Source organism: Scyliorhinus canicula, chromosome 8 (assembly GCF_902713615.1).
Source record: "Scyliorhinus canicula chromosome 8, sScyCan1.1, whole genome shotgun sequence".
NCBI lineage: Eukaryota > Metazoa > Chordata > Chondrichthyes > Carcharhiniformes > Scyliorhinidae > Scyliorhinus > Scyliorhinus canicula.
Genome location: NC_052153.1, coordinates 109,161,353 through 109,182,433, shown reverse-complemented (window position 1 = coordinate 109,182,433; position 21,081 = coordinate 109,161,353). Strand labels below are relative to the sequence as shown.

Genomic DNA, 21,081 nt, shown 5'->3' with positions numbered 1-21,081 from the left:
TTCGAATCACTAGCTTTCAGAGCGCAGCTCCTTCTTTAGGAGACCTCCAGATCCACAGCAATGTGTTGACACTGCAATGGTTTAACATGCCAACTCAGTTCATGGGCAATTAGCGATAGGCAATAAATGCTCACCGTCCACATGCAATGAATAAAATTAAGACAATATGATCATCGTATTATTCAACTATTTTCAACACTAAAGACAAATATTTCGATAAATATTTCATTCACATGGAGGCAATCCTAGTTTGAACATTATATTTGGATTTTCATATAAATGACATTTTCAATAAAAATAAAGCTGCATATAAACAAGGTAACAGTGCAGAAATGAAATGAGGGAAGTGTAGTATTTTAATCCAATGTGCCAAACAACACATTTTGCATTTGAAAATCAATGGATATTGCTTTGAAACAAACTGTAGAAAATGGGTTGTGTGGTTACTTGAGTTTAATAGCATTAACAGTGGAAGTCTTCAGGATTAGGAATTAGGCAGTGCCCAGTGAGCACCTGCGGCATCAGCACCTGAGGAAACAATGCAAGAAAAATCATATTAATATTAATCAAGGAAAACTAAAATAAGCTTGACCAGCTAGTAAATATCATCCTCTTTGATCAGGAATAGCTCCCAGAGAAATAAAATGTAACAGAGTCAAGTGTAACTAAATACATAAATAAACTAAAGAAAACATAATTAAATAGTTGAAAAACAAGCAAAAGTAATGAAAATAAATAACTGCAGTGTGAATGTTACATAATGCCCATGGGTTTTACTGTATAGTAGAACTTCTATTTTCCACAATGTTGTTATGCACCATCCTGATATGTCTGCCAGAATTTTCACAATACAACACCTTGCATGACACATTGACTCATTGCACAGCTTATTTTGTTATCTGTAATTCATTTCTTTGCCAATCAAACCACCTAATGTTTACCTATTAAGCTTTAACTTATTTCTATTGTAGTTGTCTCTTTAAATTTATTTGTTATAGTTTGTTGTTATACAAATCCAACATTTTCCATTGACAAGTTTGCTGTTGACATGATCATAGTGGGTCGGATGCCAAACAACGATGAGTCAGAGTACAGGAAGGAGATAGAGAACCAAGTGGTGTGGTGAAACGACAACAATCTATCCCTTAGTGTCAGCAAAACTAAGGAGCTGGTCATCATCTTCAGGAAGCGAAGTGTTGTACACACCCCTGTCTGCATCAATGGTGCTGAGGTGGAGATGGTTGACTGCTTCAAATTCCTAGGTGTGCATGTCACCAACAATCTGTCTTGGTCCACCCACATTGATGCTATGACCAAGAAAGCACAGCAGAGCCTATGCTTTGTAAGGAAACTAGGGAAATTCAGCATGTCCAAATTGACTTTTAACAATTTTTACAGATGCACCATAGAAAGCCTCCTATCCGGCTGCATCATAGCCTGGTATGGCAACTGCTCAGCCCAGGACCGTAAGAAATTACAGAGTCATGAACACAGCTCAGTCCATCACGCGGACCTTGCCTCCCATCCACTGACTTTGTCCACACCTCTTGCTGCCTTTGGAAAGCAGGCAACATAATCAAAGACCCCTCCTACCTGTGTTATTCTCTCGACCAACCTCTTCCATCAGGCAGAAGATACAAAAGTCTGAGAAACTGCACTAACAGATTCAAAAACAGCTTCTTCCTTCTGCTACCAGACTCTTGAGTGGCCCTTTTGTGGACTAAACTGATCTTTCTATGCATCTTCTCTACTGTTTCGCACTATACTCCGTATACATCACACAATGTCTCTGTGTATGTGTGGTAGTATGACTAGAGGTATTACGGTAACTAGCAATGCTGAGACACCATTGGTGGAGAAGGCTCGCTGCTCATTGGCCCAATGGTATGTAACACTAGTCACCCATTGGTTAGAGCTGTAAGGTCGCTCCGCCCTGTAAGGCGGAGTAGAAGAGCCCATGTGTTTCCCACAGCTTCCTTTCTGTACCTGAGCTGCTGGGGAAACATCTTGTCTATTAAAGCCTTCAGTTTCGGACTACAACTTTGCTTCTGTGGTCAATTGATAGTGCATCAATATGTATTTACATTGTGTATTTATCGTATGTCCTACATTTTTCATGTATTGAATGCCAGGTCTTGACAGTACGCAGAACCATACTTTTCACTGCACCTCGTGCACGTGGCATAGAACATAGAACACAGAGCGCAGAAGGAGACCATTCGGCCCATCGGGTCTGCATCGAGCCACTTTAAGCCCTCACTTCCACCCTACCCCCATAACCCAATAACGTCTCCCAACCTTTTTGGACACTGAGGGCAATTTAACATGTCCAATCCACCTAACCTGCACATCTTTGGACTGTGGAAGGAAACAGGAGCACCCGGGGGAAACCCACACAGAAACTAGGAGAACGTGCAGACTCCGCACAGACAGTGACCCAGCGGGGAATCGAAATTGGGACCCTGGTGCTGTGAAGCCACAGTGTTAACCACTGTGCTACCGTGACAATAAATCTAAATTTAAATAATTTCACTGCTGTGTAATATCCTTTCTTTGTTTAATTATCTCAGCCATTAACAGTGGTTTTATTTATTGATTCTACATTTATCACATTGAATATCCAATTTTAGTTTTAATATTCTTTAAAAAAATATCTCTAAGAAAATTATTTTCAAACACACGGCAGAAAATAAAGCTGGAATTTAAAAAAAAAATCAAAATGAGGGAACATCAGAAATGTTACCGCTATATTACAATGACATAGATGCACAGAGATCAAAGATGGTTTGCAGATAAATTTTAAAATGCTGAAAACGGTGGAAATTTGAAATACAAACAGAAAAAAATACATAACGGATCCATTGGTTGTATTCTTACTGCCAAAAGCTGGTGGGTTCAAATGCCAGTCCTGAGACTTCATCACATAATCTAGGCTGATATTCCAGTGAAATACTGAAGGAACGTTACACTGGCAGAGGGTTCACCTTTCAGATGTAACGTTTTACCAGGGAGTACAATACAGGCAGGCAACAATGTTGCTGTTTCTGACTTTTTATGTTGTTAGATAGCTCTGATAGTGATCAGCGCTGTCCTGGCATTCCTATACGATTGTAGTGACCAGCACTCGTATGGCATTCTTATACTATTGTAGTAATCAGCACTGGGCTGATATTGACAAACTATAGTAATGCCAGTGCTGGTCTGGTATCACTATACTACAGTAACCACCTAGTACTGTGTCTGTGGGCTACATTGCTGTAATTTTCCTAACTGACATCAGGTTCTGTTCAACCATCACCCATGTGCTCGTTGATCCACATTGATTCCTGATGAAGCAATGTCACAATCTTAACATTTTCCGACCTTGTTTCCAAATCTGTCCATAACTTTGTCCCATTCCAATCTCTGTGGCTTTCTCCATCCCTACAACAACTCAAAATATTGGCATTCCTTTAATTCTGGTCTCTTGTCAATCTCTGATTTTAGATATTCCAGCAGTGATGGTTGTGCCTCTGGTTGCCTAGGTGGGAAGCACTGAAATTCATTTCCAAAACGTCTCCATCTCTCAACCTTTCTTTTCTGCTTTCAGGTTTGAAGGTGTGGGGATATTGTAAAATCCAGCGTGCGGCCTGCCCACTGCCTACTCACCTGCCCCCAACCTGTCTCAAATTTTCAGGGGACGTGGATGGATGGAGGCGTTGAGCAGCTCGCTCTCCCTTGAGTCTAATGAGGCCCAACTAATGGCCACTTAAGGGCCTTATCTCACTTCTGCTGTTGTTTTACCCCTGACATGGGAAGGTCCGCATCATATGGGAAGCCTGGCACTTTAGCTGTGTGGGCTGGTATTGGGTATGCAGGAAGGGAAACCTCCTTTGTGAGTAACTTGTGCCAATTAGAGGCACCTCCCACCAAAGCCATCCTTCCCCCTTTACCCTCTCCCCTAGCATCTTAAAACACATCCCCTCATCCTTCCCCTGCTGACTGGGATTCACTTTAAGTCCAGGTTCCTCTTTGCCAGGATGCCTGCTGTCCCATCAGTGGCTATTGCTCTGCCTGGCACTGTTTGGACAACAAAGCTGCCTGTTATCCAATTGTCATCTCTGAAGCAGGATTTCCTCCAAGGATAGGGGCAGAAGTCTCAGCTTAAATTAATTCATGTTGTTCCTTGCATTATATTGCTGAGGGTTAGCCATCACAATGGTGGGGCAGGCTTGCCATTGACTTTGTACCTGGGTAGTCGGGTACCATGGTACCTGGTAAAATCCAGCCTATTGAGTCCAGTTCTGGACACCATAAGTTAGGAACTATAGTACCATTGAACCATAGATAAGCTACGGTGCAGAAAGAGACCATTCAACCCACTGTGTCCGCACAGACGAAAAAAAGAAAAAAAGAAATAGCCATTCATTTTAATCCCATTTTCCAGCATCTGGTCCATAGCCTTGCAGGTTACATCCAGGTACGTTTTAAACGCCAGAGGCCCACTACCCTCTGGATGCAAAGGTTTTTCCTCGTGTTCCCTTTAATCCTTCGACCAATCACCTTAAATCTATGCCCCCTGTTAACTGGCCCCTCAGTTAGGGGAAACAGATCTTTCCTGTCTATCCTACCTAGGCCCCTCATAATTTTGTGTACCTCAATTAGGTCACCCCTAAGCCTCCTCTGTTTGAAGGAAAACAACCTCAGCCGACCCCATCTTTCCTCGTAGCTGAAGTTTTCAAGCCCCAAGAACATTCAGACAGGGAGAAACTGTTCCCTTTGGTGGAAGGATTGAGAACCAGCAGCTACATGTTTAAGCTAATTGTAATATATAGGATTAACGTGGGACTGAATACAATACTGCGCAATGAACTAAGAAGGCACTTGACCCAGGCCCAGGAGAGAGTGCGATGTTGAGCAGATACTGGAAAGGATCTAAGCATGGAGATAGCTCCGATCTTGCACGCTTTATTATACATGTGCATGCAGTTCTAGAAATTAATAAAGACTTGCAGTTAACCTACTGAAGAGTATGAGGACTTCTTTAAGGCATACCATTCTGTAACCAACACCCTACCAATTATAATTAGCAAAAGGAGAAACGGAAACATGAAAAAAAAGTTTTCTTGCAGTAAGTGGTTAGGACCTGGAATGCACTGCCTGAGAGTGTGGTTGAGGCAGAATAAGTTTAGACTTTCAAAAGAGAATCATATTAAGGGGCCTCACGGTAGCATGGTGGTTAGCATCAATGCTTCACAGCTCCAGGGTCCCAGGTTCGATTCCCGGCTGGGTCACTGTCTGTGTGGAGTCTGCACGTCATCCCCGTGTGTGCGTGGGTTTCCTCCGGGTGCTCCGGTTTCCTCCCACAGTCCAAAGATGTGCGGGTTAGGTGGATTGGCCATGCTAAATTGCCCGTAGTGTAAGGTTAATGGGGGGATTGTTGGGTTACGTGGGTTTAAGTGGGGTGATCATGGCTCGGCACAACATTGAGGGCCGAAGGGCCTGTTCTGTGCTGTACTGTTCTATGTTCTATGTTCTATGTTCTATATGGTTATCTGAAAAAGAACCATTTACAGGTTTATGAAGAAAAGGCATGAGCTGAATTGCTGCTTCTGAGGGCTAGTATAGACATGATAGGACGAATGGCCTCCATCATGCTGCAAGCATTCTACGATTCTATTTGATGATTCTATGTAAAGTACTGTGGGATGTTTCGCTACCTAAAGGAACTATATGAATAAAAGTTGTTAGTTTTCATTGTTGTTCAAGTGACCAGCATTGACATCATTGTTATAGTGTCCAGAACTGGCCCAGAATTCATATACTGTAGCAGAGACCAGCACTCTTCTGTTTTTAATATCCTGTAAAAGTAATTTCCTTTGGAATGTAAATATATTTACGTTTCCTTTCTTGATTTTTTCTTCATTGTTGTTATTAATCCGAAGCCCTTGCAAGTTCATTTCTATTGTGAACTTTCAAAGAAGAGGATACATCTTAATCTGCAGATCATTTAGTAACTCGATTTCTCAAAGTATATTCTTCTAATCAATAAAATATGTTGTCTATTTGTCAGTCAAAACTAATATCATTTCCCAGTGTATCTGCACCGAATTTGGTACAAAATGTCAGAGAGTCAATGTGTCCCTGTGCACACATACATCTCACAATATTAATGTCTTCTGCTTAAAGGGCTGCAACATTGCCTGACTAAAAGAGAATACAAATGCAATATGTGTCATGGGAAACTGCTGCAGTAAACAGTTAGCAAAACCACCCTATAAAAACCAATACAAATTCTAAATTAACCGCTAAATGAGGTAGGATAGTGGCACTGCTGCCTCACAGTGCCAGGGACCTGGGTTCAATTCCAGCCTTGGGTGACTGTGTGAAGTTTGCACATTTTCCCTGTGTGTGCCTGGGTTTCCTCTGGGTGCTCCGGAGGAAACCCACAGTCCAAAGAAGTGCAGGTTAGGTGGGGTTCCAGGGATCGGGTGGGGGAATGGATCTAGGTAGGCTTTTTCAGAGCTTCGTTGCAGACTTGATTGGCTGAATGGCCTCCTTTTGCACGGTATGGATTCTATGGTTCTAAATGTTTTAATCTTTGAACCATTAACTCTCCTCTTCTCTGCACAGATGCTGCTTGACCTGCTCAGTGCTTCCAATATTTTCTGTTTTAATTTACATCCAATTCATTTTTTGATTGCATAAAAAATGTTCTCCTTTTCACTTCTCCCTCCGTGGAGCAACTCACTCACAATGCTAACGTTCCATACGTTCCAGCAGACTTTTGACATCTGACCTAGGTGATATTTTCCACATGTGTGCCTTATCCATGGTGTATCCTAATTACTCCCACCTTCACCTGAGGTCTATTATATATTTTCCAACAGGGTCATTGCATAGCAATAAGGAGTGAAACTCTGGCCAAAATATTTGAGGTGATTTCTGCACCCCAATCTGGTTGTCACTAGCAAACTTACCACAGAACTGAAATCAAAGTAGATCAGTGGTTCTGTTTTGCTATACTTAGTGAATTTGCCCACCGCACCGCTAATAGTGTTAAGCAAATGATCAGTTCATTTGACAATTGTATCATAGTGCTATATTAGTATCTGTCTTGCCTTAACAGGTAAGTCAGAGGATTGTGTGCTCTGTAGATACGGGGATCATAAACTATCCTTACAGATAAGTGCACTGCAGCACATTCAAAGGTGTTGTCAAATGAGGAATTAAATTGGAATCCTTATGCCCTCTCAGATGAAGGTTAAAAACTAGAGAGAGCATGCAGCATCAACCTAGGCATGAGAAACAACAACGACACACACAGCCCTGTTGACCCTGCAAAGCCCTTCTTATTAACATCTGGGGGCTTGTGCCAAAATTGGAAGATAAACTGACAGTCATACTCATGGAATCATACTTTACAATGTCCGAGACACCACCATCATCATCTGTGGATGTATTCTGTCCCACTGGCTGAACCACCAGAGGTGGCAGCAGAGTGATAGACAACCAGGATGGAGTTGCCCTGGGAGTCCTTAGCATTGTCTCTAGACTCCAAGAAGTGTGAAATGACATCAGGTCAAACATGGACTTAATTAAAACTCCACATAAGGAGCCAGGCACCATAATCTCTTGGCCCCCATGATTATCCGGTCCTCTGGGCCGAGAATCATGTGGGCGAGAATTACTACTGTTCCTGACAAACGTGGCCCTGATGCGGTGGACCTCGCGGGGAGCAAGAGAGTAACCATTTCAGGGAATGTCCGACAAAATCTATTCGAGGGCCACCTTGCCCTGCACAATGAAAGATCTGCACACCTCACCTCCACCAGATGCCCCCACCGCATCCCCACGAGACCCCTAAATAAAATGACTGTCATAATATACACCAGTTTATCATGGTGCAGACACATACTGATGGACATACACTGGGATCAATCAACATGCACAAACACCGCAGCCAATCACCAGTTAGAATACGCACACTATAAAGACAGAGGGCATCACTTTTCCCGCTCATTCTGGATGCTGCCTCTCAGAAGCACAAGAGCTCATCAAGTTTAGCACAGACTCACACCACATGCTGAAAGATTCAATTGGTTTGGACAGGCTTAGGTCTCTAGTTTAAACTAGCATCATTTAAACCCGCAGTTCTCGTATGTCGATAAGTTAATAGTTAGTTAATAAAATAGAGTTGAACCTTCCTCAGTGTTGGTGGTATATGTTCATCTCACAAGTCTACACTATCCAACACTTCAGAGACCCCCCCCCCCCCCATAGAGACCCCTTAAATAATGAGACCTTCCAGAGAACCCCTAAATAAAGAGACTCCCCACAGAGGCCCCCAATATATGGAGAAACCCCCAGGACCCCCAGAAAAGAGCCCTATGTCATGAAGCTCCCCAGAAGAAAAGTCCCTCTCTGGAAGCCCCTAGAAGAGAAATGGGCATCGCTGGTTAGGCCAACATGTATTGCCCATCCCTCATTGGGACAGGCGCCAAAATGTGGCGACTAGGGGCTTTTCACAGTAACCTCGTTGAAGCCTACTCGTGACAATAAAGCGATTTTCATTTTCATTTTTTTCATTTCAGATGCTGGTGAGTTGCCTTCTTGAACCACTGCGGTCTTTGCAGTGTAGGTACACCCACAGTGGGAAGGAGTTCCAGGATTTTGACTCAGCGACAGTGAAGGAATAGTGATATATTTTCATCGGGGTGGTGAGAGACTTGGAGGGGAACCTACAGGATCTGGGGTTCCCAGGTGTCTGCTGCTTTCATCATTCTAGATGTAAGTGGACATGGGTTCAGAAGGTGCTGTCTAAGGAACCTTGGTGAATTACTGCAGTGCATCTTGTAGATGGTACACATGGCTGCCACTGTTTATCGGTGGAGGGGCGTTTGAATGTTTATGGAAGGGGTCGCAATCATGTGGGCTGCTTTGTCCTGGATGTCATTGCGCTTCTTGAGTGTTGTTAGAGCTGCACTTATCCAGCAAGTGGAAGGTGTTCCATTACACTCCTGATTTGTGCCTTGTAGATGGTGGACAGGCTTTGAGGGGGAGAGCAGGAGGTGAGTTCCTCGCGTAGGATTCCTAGCCTGTGATCTGCTTTGGTAGCCATAGTATTAATATGGTAGTCCAGTTCAATTTCTAATCAATGGTAACCCCCAGGATGTTGATTGTGGGGGATTCAATGGTGCAAATGCCATCGAATGTCAAGGGGAGATGGTTAGATCCTCTCTTGTTGGAGATCGTTATTGCCTGGCACTTGTGTGGCACGAATGTAACTTGTCACTTGTCAGCCCAAGCCTGGATATTGTCCAGGTCTTGCTGCATTTGGACAAGGACTGCTTCATTATCTGAGGAGTCACGATTGGTGCTGAACATTTTTCAGTCATCTATGAACCTCCCTACTTTTGACCTTATGATGGAACGGAGGTCATTGATGAAGCAGCTGAAGATGGTTGTGCCGAGCATACTACCCTTAGAAACTCCTGCAGTGATGTCCTGGTGCTGAGATGATTTACCTCCAACCACCACAATCATCTTCCTTGTGTGCCAGATGTGACTCCAACCAGCAGAGAGATTTCCCCAGATGGCTTCTTTATGCCATACTCGGTCAAATGCTGCCTTGATGTCAAGGGCAGTCACTCTCACCTCACAACTGGCAATTAGCTCTTTTGTCCATGTTTGAACCAAGGCTGTAATGAGGTCAGGAGCTGAATGATCCTGGCAAAACCCAAAGTGAGTGTCTGTGAGCAGGTTATTGCTGAGTAAGTGTCACTTGAAAGCTCTGTTGATGATGCCTTCCATCACTTTGCCGATGCTTTAGAGTAGATTGAAATATGGTAACTGCTGGGTTCGATTTGTCCTGTTTCTTTTGTAGAGGACACATCTGGGCAATTTTTCTACATTGCCAGGTAGATGCTAGTGTAACAGTTGTACTGGAACAGCTTGACTAGGGGTGCAGCATGTGCGGGAGAAACAAGTGTACAGTACTACTGCCAGGATATTGTCAGGGCCCATAGTCTTTGCAGTATCCAGTGCCTTCAGCTGTTTTTTGCTATCACATGGACTGAATCGTATTGGCTGAACACTGACATCTGGGATTCTCGGGACCTCCGGAGGAGACCGAGATGGATCATCCATTCAACAAATGTTTTTGCTAATGCTTCAGCCTTTTCTTTTGTACAGATGTGCTGGGCTCCTCCGTCATTGAGGATGAGAATATTTGTGCAGCCTCCTCCCTACAGTGAGTTGTTTAATTGTCCACCACATGTGGCAGCACTACACAGATTAAATCTGATGTGTTCATTGTAGATTTGCTTAGCTCTGTCTATTACTTGCTGCTTATGCTGTTTGGCACACAAGTAGTCCTGGATTGTAGCTTCACCAGGCTGACACCTCATTCTTTGGTATGCCGGTCTCCTGCACTCTTCATTGAACCAGGGTTGATCCCCTGGCTTGGTGGTAATGGTAGAGTGGGAGATATGCCGGGCCATGAGGTTGCAGATTATGGTTGAATACAATTCTGCTGCAGCTGATGGCCCACAGTGCCTCATGGATGCCCAGTCTTAAGTTCCTAGATCTGTTTGAAATCTATCCCATTTAGCACAGTGGTAGTGCCACACAACACGATGGAGGATATCCTAAATGACAGCACTTTGTCTTCATAAGGACTGTGCAGTGGTCACTTCCACTGATACTGTCATGGACAGATACATCTGCAGCAGGCAGATTGGTGAAGATGAGGTCAAATATGTTTTTCTCTCTTGTTGGTTCCCTCACTACTTGCTGTAGTCCCAGACTAGCAGCTATGTCCTTTAGGACCCGGCCAGCTCGGTCTGTGGTGGTACTACCGAGCCACTCTTGGTGATGGACATTGAATTCCCCCACCCAGAGTATATTCTGTACCTTTGCCACCACAGTGCTTCCTCCAAGTGATGTTCAACATGGAGGAGTACTGATTCATCAGTAGATGATAGACGGTACGTGGTAATCAGCAGCAGGGCTCCTTGCTCATGTTTAACCTGAAGCCATGAGACATCATGGGGTCCAATATCGATGCTGAGGACTCCCAGGGCAACTCTCCCCTGACTGTATATCACTGTATCGCCACCTCTGCTGAGTCTGTCCTGCTGGTGAAACGGGACATACCCAGGAATGGTGATAGTGCTGTCTGGGACATTGTAAGTATCATTCCGTGAGCATGATTATGCCAGCTTGTTGCTTATCTAGTTTGCGAGACAGCCCTCCCAACTTTGGCACAAGCCCCCAGCTGTTAGTAAGAAGGATGTTGCAAGGTCGACAGGCCTGGGTTTGTTTTTGCCATTGTCCTTACTGGTGCATGGGCCAATGCTGGATTGTCCATTCGGTTTCATTCCTTTTTCATGTTTCATAGCAATTGAATACAACTGAGTAGCTTGCTAAGCCATTTCAGAGAGTATTTAAGAGTCAACCACATAGCTGTGAGTCTGGAGTCACATGTAGGCCAGATCATTACCCTGGGTCTCTGGATTAAAGGTAAGGTAAAGTCGCAATAGTACCTGATGAGCATAGACTGCTTTCCCCTTTAAGGGGAAGAACTGATTAGTGGTGATTTAACCTGAGGATCACCACACCTCAGGCGAGGGGCAAGTTTGAGAAAGCAGGCCTACATGAATAGCTTCAGCCAGTATAGGAATTTAACTCATGCTGCTGGCCTTGCTCTGCATCACAAACTAGCTGTCTAGCCAAGTGAGTTTAACTAAGTCTCCTGGATTACGAGTCCAGTAACAATACCAGTACACCACCGCTTTGTCAACCATGAAGAAAGATGAATAGGACAATGCTGACAGCTGTGGCATGCGGAAGCTGCCAATTACAGCCTAATAAAATCAATATCAAATAGAAATAAATGAATGGCTTGCAGATCAAAGGTCTGAAGGGGTTTAAACACAGCTGACTCGTTTTCCCTTTCTAGGAATTGACAGGTGGTGCTTCCTCTGCCTGGGCCAGCAGGTGTATTGTCCAGGTGAGTGTTAGAGCAATGATTATTTTTACTGTCTCTGTCTGGACTACTCTCAAGCTTCGTGACAGGGACCTCTCTTCTGAGGGGCTTCCTGACAGAGATCTCTCTTCTGGGTGGATTCCTGACAGGGCTCTCTCTTCTGAGGGGCCTCCAGACAGGGGTCTCCCTTTTGTGGGGCTTCCTGACAGGATTTTCTCTTCTGGGAGTCTTCCTTACAGGGGTCTCTTTTCTGGGGGGCCCGTGGGGTGTCTCCATATTTAGGAGGTCTCCTTGGATATCTCTTCATTTATGGGTATCTGTGGGGATCTCCTTATTTAAGGGGTCTCTGGAGGGTCTCTATACGTACAGGTGTCTGCAGGGGGTCTCTCTATTTAGAGGGTCTCTTTGTTTAGGGGGTCTCTTGGGGGTTGTTCCTATTTAGCAGTCTCTTTATTTGGAGGTCTCGGGGGGGGGGGGCTCTTTATGTCGGGGATGTCTGCAGGGTGTCTCTTTATTTAGAGGGTCTCTGTGGGGTCTCTTTATTTAGGGGGTCTCTGGGGGAGTCTCTTATTTAGGGGGTCTCTTTGGGGGGAGGGGGCAGGACAGTTCACCCCTGTACTAGTTGGGGGGGGGGATCCAGAAAATCCAGGGATGGGGTTCTGAATTGCGCTACAGTGGGTGGGTGAGTGGGCAGTGCCAACCCCAGGTCCATGCATCGGCTGCCCACACAAAATGGCCTCCAAGGTACGTGCAATGCTGGTGACCCCCAATGTCAGTGCTGTGCTGTTTCTGCCCCTCTTAGTAATTGTCAGCAGTTGTATTTCAGCAATATTCCTTCCATAGCTGAATCCCTGGAGATATGATGGAGAGTAAGTGAAAGGTGGATGTGAGACTGGCAGCATTGGTAGATGCGTGAGGATCGGATGGAGTATTTGGACGCTGGGCATGAATCCTGAGTGTCAAATAATGCTGCTGGGTGAGTGATGGGAGTCGGGTGTATTGAGCAGCGTGAGAGGTCGGTGCTATGATAGATATGAGATATCATATAAAGATGCGTTCATTGCCTTTGAAAACTTAGGGGGAGGTTGATTGTTGAGGGCTTCCTGCTCAGCCCCACCCCACCCCATGGATCCACAGCATCTCGACTTTTGCCCAATTCCTCCACTCATGTTTCTATCACTGCACCCTCTAACCCTCTCCCTCTGCTTAGTGTATTCACTTTCCTATCCTTTAGTTGCCACCAATATTATTAAGTGCAACGTCCCTTTTATGGGGAAAGCCTGCCTTTGTAACATGATGTTTGACCCGCTGCTGAGTGTAGAGAAAACTGGCAGCTAGGAGAAGGAAGCAGTGTGGGACCTGTACAGCAACACACTACTACTCTCATTCAGATGAGCTGGAGGCACAAAGTGTATATGCTCCCAAACTTTTGGAAGAGCTGGTAGATTGCAAATCATCATCTCCTTCCAAAAACTGGAGCACACCAATTTCTCGCCCAATAGCTAAGGGGAGGGATTCTCCGCTTGCTGACGCTGAAATCGCGAAACATGATTAGGCGGAGAATCCCTTTTGACGTTGAAATTGGGGGCGGCACCTGTTTTTGGATGTTCCACCCCCCCTCCAAAATGGCGTCATCGGGGAGTACAATGCACGCCGTTGGGACGGCTTCAGCACGTTACCGGAAGGCCCTCCCCCATTGCTCTGTCCCCGATGAGCCACATTCCCGACGGCGTGGATCACTTGTGCTCTCAGTTTCTGTCACCCTCGGGTGGTAGCTGCGGATTGTGTCCAGTGCGCCATAGTCGGGGAGGGGAGCCATTCTGCTGGCTAAGGGGGCTTCAGCGGAGACTGGGGGGACTGGTGGGAGGTGGTCCGGGGGTGGCAAGGGGAGTTACAGAGGGCCAGATCTGCACGCGGCCGGCGCCATGTTGTATGACGCAACCGCTGCAAGTCATCGCTATGTGCATGCGTGGCCACAGACCTGGCAATTCTCCAGCTGTTTATGTCAGGAACGCCGGGAGTTTTACATGGCGCGTCTGCTAGCTCCCCACCGAGCGGAGCATCAGTGTCGGGGCGCCGCCGACTTTTTCATCGTAAAACTAGACACTTCCTCCGGACCTGGCCTCAAAATCGGAGAATCCAGCCCTAGAAGTCCTCTTCCAACCTCCAGGAGCAGCAAGTGACTAGTGAAAGCTGAGGGTGCTATCAAGCAATGCTCAAAACAGCAATGATTCACTCCTGTTGAGCTGTTCACTGTGAGGAGAAGATGTTGGCTGAAGTCCGAGCACCAAAATTCCCTGCAGCCTTACTGAGTTTTAACAGGCAATCGAATTGGTAATCAGACCATAAATGATCCTCAGGCACCATTCCTATCACAAGCTCCAACTCCTTTACCATAGAATCACAGACTTTACAGTGCAGAAGGAGGCCATTTGGCCCATCGAGACTGCACCGGTCCTTGGAAAGAGTGCTCTACCTAAACACAGACCTTCACCCTATCCCCATAACCCAACCTAGCCTAACCTTTTTGGACGCTAAGGGCAATTTATCATGGTCAATCCACCTAACCTGCATATCTTTGGACTGTGGGAGGAAACCGGAGCACCCGGAAGAAACCCACGCAGTCACGGGGAGAAAGTGCAAACTCCGCACAGACAATCACCCAAGCCGGGAATCGAACCTGGGACCCTGGAGCTGTGAAGCAACCATACTAACCAGCCTCATGCCCCCCCTATAGATGACCTATTGTGCTAAACACAGGCTAAACCATTGTTTCAGCAGAATGCCCCAGCTTGGCCATCATAGAAGCTCGTTGACACCTAAAATATCGGGGCAAAATGTATGAATGGAGACCATTCAGCCTATCATACCTTTGTTGGCCTCCTGAAAGAAGTATCCAGACCCTGTTTTTTCACCATCCCATTTTGAACTTTTCTTTTACAAATATTTATGGACTTCTTTATTAAAAGCTGTCACAGATTCTGCTTCAATTCTTGATCTCGGCCGAGCATTTTATGTACAATTACTATTAAGGATTTAGAAAAGCCCAAGGGGCTTATCTGACTATGTACGCAGTAGCTCAATTTTGCTGTTACCCACTAAAATTATAATCTATTTAAACATGCTCAATGTTACGTGACACTAGTACTGCAACTCAAATGAAAATTGCATTAAAATTTCCAACAGTATCTGGTCAATTATGTTTCAACACGCTAAGAGGCATTTGAATTATATTTCCTCTAAAGGCATCTGTAGATTAGATATATTTCTATAAATACAGTAAAAATGTTTACCTAAATCTTTTTCCAGCTCTTCAGTTTTCATATTTTTCTAATTTGATACATTAATGTGCTCAGTGCACATTCATAGAGTTTACCGATTCTGAAGCTACTTACAGCACAAGACACGAGCTGCTAAATCTTACTTAATTGCTCAACTTCATGGCAGCCACTTATTTGTTCTGGTCTTTATAAATATTTATGACAGTAATTATAGAAAAATATTTTCAAAATGCCAAATAGATTTAATCGAGCAAAAAAAAGTAATTATTAAGAGGTATGAAGAAGAAAATTATTAAGCCATAAACATTGTTTGCAATGCTGCAAGCAAAGGAGGAAAAAGCATTCAAAGCCACTGTCTCGTAATAAATTAGGTCCATAATGATTGCTTTTTGTTGCCTCTGCCTCCGCACCACGTCTGAGAAGAGGCATGTTTAATGTTACTCTGGGACTCTCTTACCTGATGTTGCCACATACTGGAGACAAAACAGTTTCAGAACAAATCACATTTATGTTGACCTTGTGTGGCAGACTCATGCCCTCTTATCTTAAAAGCAAACTAGGGAGTTAAGTCTGGCTGATTAAAAAAAAATTAAATACCATGTCGAGCTGTACCTGTGTCTTATGGGGGAGAAGAGTCTCAGCTGCAGAGAATGAATATTTCATAGGAGAGTCTGGTAGCAACTGATAAACAACAGAGGAAACCTGGTGAAAGGACTGGCTTTGGTAAATCCCTTCCTGGCAGTGTGTAAGACACTGTGGGACAGGAAGCTGCAGGGTATAGAATGAATTATGTTGAGCTGGAGCTCCTGCTTACATTTAACCTCTCCATATGTCATTTCTTTCATCTTTTGTCATTTTGTTTCATATTTCTTGGCAGGACATCGGCCTGCATCAAATGCTCAGAGCAAAATGTTTGAGATTTTAGAAGTACCCTTTTTAGGATCAGCTGAAGCTGCAGCAGTGAATACAATGTTTAAACCCAGTTAGAACCCATCTCAAGAGGATAAGCATAAAATATTGAATAGGTTACATTAGATGTTATGAAAAATACATTTAAAAAAAAAGGGACAAAGAACAAACTGTCAAGGAACCAAAGTGAAAGTGTTAACCCCAATTGTACGGAACCTATTTGTAACTGTGATGAGGGTATCAGACATGAATCTGAGGAGAAATAGTTAATTATAGACAACCAAAGTGTTTTCTTCCCCCAGCAGCCAGACTTACTTGACCAATCAATTGGACTTTTTGGGAGAGATTACAAACCAGGATGAGACAGTGTGTTAAAAAATTAATGAGGGCAGTTAGTGGGTTCAGGGATTGTGATATGCAAATACCCTGCATTTTATACAAGTGATACAAACAAGTTTCATGCTCGTTGCTCATCTCCCTGATTGTGGTGTGGATCCAGCGCTAAATGTGCTGCCAAGTGGTTACACGCTCAGCAGGGGGCTAGGTTCATGCACGGCTAGCACCAATTAATTAAAGCCAGTCCGTGTCTCTTAAAGGGGAGCTACATTCTTGCTTCAGCAGATCCAGGAAGTGAATGGGACAGATTCTGAACAGGAAGAAATGAGAATATTGGGTCAACAAGCCAGAGATTGGGTTCCGTGATTCTGAGATACAATGGTGGAGGTCACAGTGCTGGAGGTATACTGATAATTCCATAAAGTGCTGAGGGCCCTACAGTCAAACATTTATTTATTTTTTATAAATTTAGAGTACCCAATTATTTTTTTCCAATTAAGGGGCAATTTAGTGTGACCAATCCACCTAGCCTGCACATTTTTGAGATGTGGGGGTGAGACCCACGCAGACACGGGTAGAATGTACAAACTCCACACGGACAGTGACCCAGGGTCAGGATTGAATCCGGGTCCTCAGCGCCATGAAACATTTATAAAACAGTCGGAGCAGGTTTCCACAAGGATCAATGACAGGAATTTGGCCCTGAGAACCTGACTGTGGCGTCGGAAAAAGTTCAATGACCTCACTAGTGTGGTCAGAGTCACTGAAAGCGTCTTCAAATGCCACATCCTAACCTTTGCATTGCTCAGTCTTAACAGAATCTGGGATATAAAGCTAGTCTCAGTCATGGTGACAATGAAACCATTATAGATTGTGGTAAAAAACAGTCCAGTTCATTCTTGGCCTTCAGGAAAGGAAGCCTGCTGACCTTACCTGGTCTCGCTAACAATGCAACTCCAGGCATAAAGTAATGCGGTTGACTCTGAAATGTCCTCAGAAATGGCCCAGCAAGCACTCAGTTGTGTAAACCTGCTACAGAAGAATAATTAATAAGGAATGAAACCAGACCGGGAGCCGACATCAATCTAAGCACCAGAAACGACACCACATCCTCCATATTAACATCTGGGTTCTTATGTCAAAATTGGGAGAACTGTCTCACAGTGTAGTCAAGCAAGACTGATATAGTCATACTTTTGGAACCAAACCTTGCAGAGACACCCCTATCACCATCTATGAGACCAACCAAAGGTGGCAGCCCAGTGGTATACAATATGGAGGGAATTGCTCTGAGTCCTCAACATTGACTCTGGATCCCAGAAGTATCATGGCATCAGATCAAACACGGGCAAGAAAACCTCCTGCTGATTACCACCTACCAACCACCCCCCTCCTACCCCTCAGGTACTGCTCTATGTTGAACACCAATTGGAAGGGAAACTCAGGGTATCAAGGGTGCGGAATGTACTCTGGGTGGGGACTTGAATATCCATCACTGAGAGTGGCTTAGAATCACCACTATTGACAGAACTGGTCAAGTTCTAAAGGACATAGCTACTTGACTGGGTCAGCAGCAGGTGGTATGGTAGCCAACAAGAGGGTGATAAGCTAGTTGACTTTGTTCTCACCAATTTACCTGTCACAGACCCATGTATTCATGACAGTATTGGAACAATGACAACTCGACAGTCCTTGTGGAGACAGGCAAAGAATCATGAATGTCTGTGCTAATTTCCCAAGGAACTCTCATTACAGCATTTTGCACAGTTCCAAGATTATTTTGAGGTCTCAGCCCAGGTTGACAGCTGGATCCTGGTTAATGAGGATTATCTGCTCTGACCTGGCTGATAACACCAGTGAGGCATGCCCAGGACATAGCGGAAGTACACTACACCATCATCATGCAGACTATTAGTTTGCTGAAAATGTGGCTCTGCTGCTTTGTCTGATTAGTGGCAGCTCTGTAGTACACAACGATGTGGCCATGCAACTGGAGAACCATTACAACAGGAGGAGAGGAAGGAGCAACACTCCTCACAGGGGGATAAATTGGATGAACCTGAGGAGAAAGACATGAATGTGCATGAGCCTTTACAGGATGCTAGGGCCATGGAGAGATGCACATGGGACATCAGGGGCAACCTAGTATACACCTCGTTCACCCAGGACTGAGGTACCTAAATGGTCATGGACCCATCACCGAACTCCATTGTCTGTTCTTGGATGTCTACCATCCCCGCTAGATTCCCACAGGGATCTACCTCGGAACCCGCAGGATTCCAGGTGAGCTCCTCATGAATGTGCTAGCAGCTGATCAATAATGCTTTAACTATGGTATATCATGTTAACTTGCTTCAATTCAAACCGTATATCAAATCATTTACACATTCAGCAGTTTTTTAAACTATATACACACACCACAAAGCCATATCCCAACATCCACCAATGCCACTCTGCCACTGCAACTTCTGATGTCTGTCAGCCAATCAACCCAGACTGCTCTCACCCATACCTCAAGCACGCAATCCAAAGCCAGGCCCTTGAAACCCAAAGTCACTCGAGATATCCTGCAAGGCCATCTGTGGTCTTGTCCATTGAAAGTCAGCAACTTTTCATGCTGCAACCACTGCGGTAACATTATATTGGGCATCAAGACCAGCAATGGTACCTGCAGGACAGGCACCAAGGGAAAGCATGAGAGTGATATTGTACATACTGTTGGAAGTATTGTTGGATAAAGTTGATATGGATTGTTTTTTTGTGGTGTCTTCTATTTTTGAATTTTCGCCCAGAGAATGATGTGATTGTTCATAACAGAAGCACGAAAAGATGTGGAACAACAGGAACTGGAGACATTTTCAGAGAAGAGTCTGATGAGATATTCATAAACAGTCAATCCAGAACCACGATATCCCAGTATCCTTCTCTCTAACCGCCCTCCCCCCCCAGCCCCAGCACCCCCCCCCCCCCCCCCCCCTCCCCACCTCCTTTTCCTCCTTCTCCTGGGGTGGTTAATGAAGGTCTGGTGGTAGAGGTTATGCTCTTGGTTGACAGTTGGCAAAAGACACAGCAAAGTGCCATAAATCAAAAGGCGTGTACAACAGGGCTCCCCCAAACAGTCCAGGCAGTGCAACTGCTGTGTCTGGACACTAATGATGTTCCAGTTGTAGAATGTCTCTCATTGTCTGAACATTGTCCCCGTGTGCTTGGGTGGCACAGGAATGTCATTGGCCACACAAAGGGTAGGTAGCTCTTGTCACTGAGCAGCAACACTCCTGTGTGATCAGCACGCTGCTTGCTTCCAGTCCCCTGATGGGATGCCCATGTCATTGTCATTCAAATTATAGCAATTGGCCCATTGCATGCTGGAAGTCATAGGGGCGGGGGGTTGGGGGGGGGGCACCATTTTTTCTTCCCTTGATTCCTATAAGGCAGAAGCCAACATCAATGATTAAACTGAGTTTTGCAGCTCGTAAATTGGGTTTCAGATTGGCATTTAACATTGCACTCATCACCTTTTTTGCATCTCCGCTCTATCTTTACATGATAGATTACTGCACAAGAAGTAATTGACAGTGTATTTTACTCGATTAGAGTTTGATTAGTAGGCAGACGGTGGGAGTTATGGTGCATGATAAGGTACTCGACGAACAGTTAGTTATTAGCAGTATGGGACAAATGCCAGTGTTGGAATTACATTTGTTTACAGTTATCATACATGATTTGGATCATGAAATCATGTCCATGGTTTCCAAATTTTCATGATGACCCTGAGCTGGAGCATTGTCAAATAATGGCTGATGGAGTGCAGAAATGCAAAGAATTGAGAGAATATAGGTTACTAAAGCAGAGAAGTGGCAGATGCAACTTAATATGGAAAAGTAAAAATGCATGAGGTTTATTGGAGGAATGGATGATGTGAAAATTGCTTGTAGAGTCAAAACGGAAAAGAGAACTTGCGGTTTGGAAGGGATGGGTCATTAACCATTGATAGAGTGTCGATAAGTGACAAGATGTTGAGGTGGAAATTGAGAGAGGTAATTCAAAAATTATATCTGGCATTAAGGAACCCACATCTGGGGCAGGGGCGGGAATCGCACTGCGCCGATCGGCGTGCCCCCCGCGGCGATTCTCTGGCCCACGATGGGCCGAAGTCCCGCCGCTGAGAGGTCAGTCCCGCCGACGTCGTTTCAACCACCTTTGGTGGCAGCGGGATTCGCGGCACGAGCGGGCCACCGAGGTCCTGGGGGGGCCGCGGGGCGATCGGACCCTGGGGAGTTCCCCACGGTGGCCTGGCCAGTGCCATGAGGGCACTCTTATTCATCCGCCACCGCCGCAGCCTCCACCATGGCGGAGGCGGAATGAACCCCCCTACCACGCGTGCGCCAGTGGTGACGTCAGCGGCCGCTGACGCACCGGCGCATGTGCGAACCGGCGAAGGCCTTTCGGCCAGCCCCGACGCCGGGCGGCGAGCGTCAAAGGCCGATGCCACCGGTTTTGGCACCAGTCGGTGTGGCGCCAACCATTCCGGCGCGGGCCTAGCCCCCAAAGGTGCGGAGAATGGTGGTTGATGCCACTCCGCTACGC

General features: G+C 45.2%; 1 long non-coding RNA gene across 1 annotated transcript; it reads right to left on the bottom strand.

Moving 5' to 3' along the window:
* Window positions 1-338: 338 nt before the first annotated feature.
* Window positions 339-15,973, bottom strand: LOC119970002. The gene is made up of 2 exons (XR_005461509.1): window positions 15,862-15,973; window positions 339-528 (listed from the first exon to the last, which is right to left on the bottom strand). It is a non-coding gene; the product is annotated as an uncharacterized LOC119970002 (long non-coding RNA).
* Window positions 15,974-21,081: the final 5,108 nt, after the last annotated feature.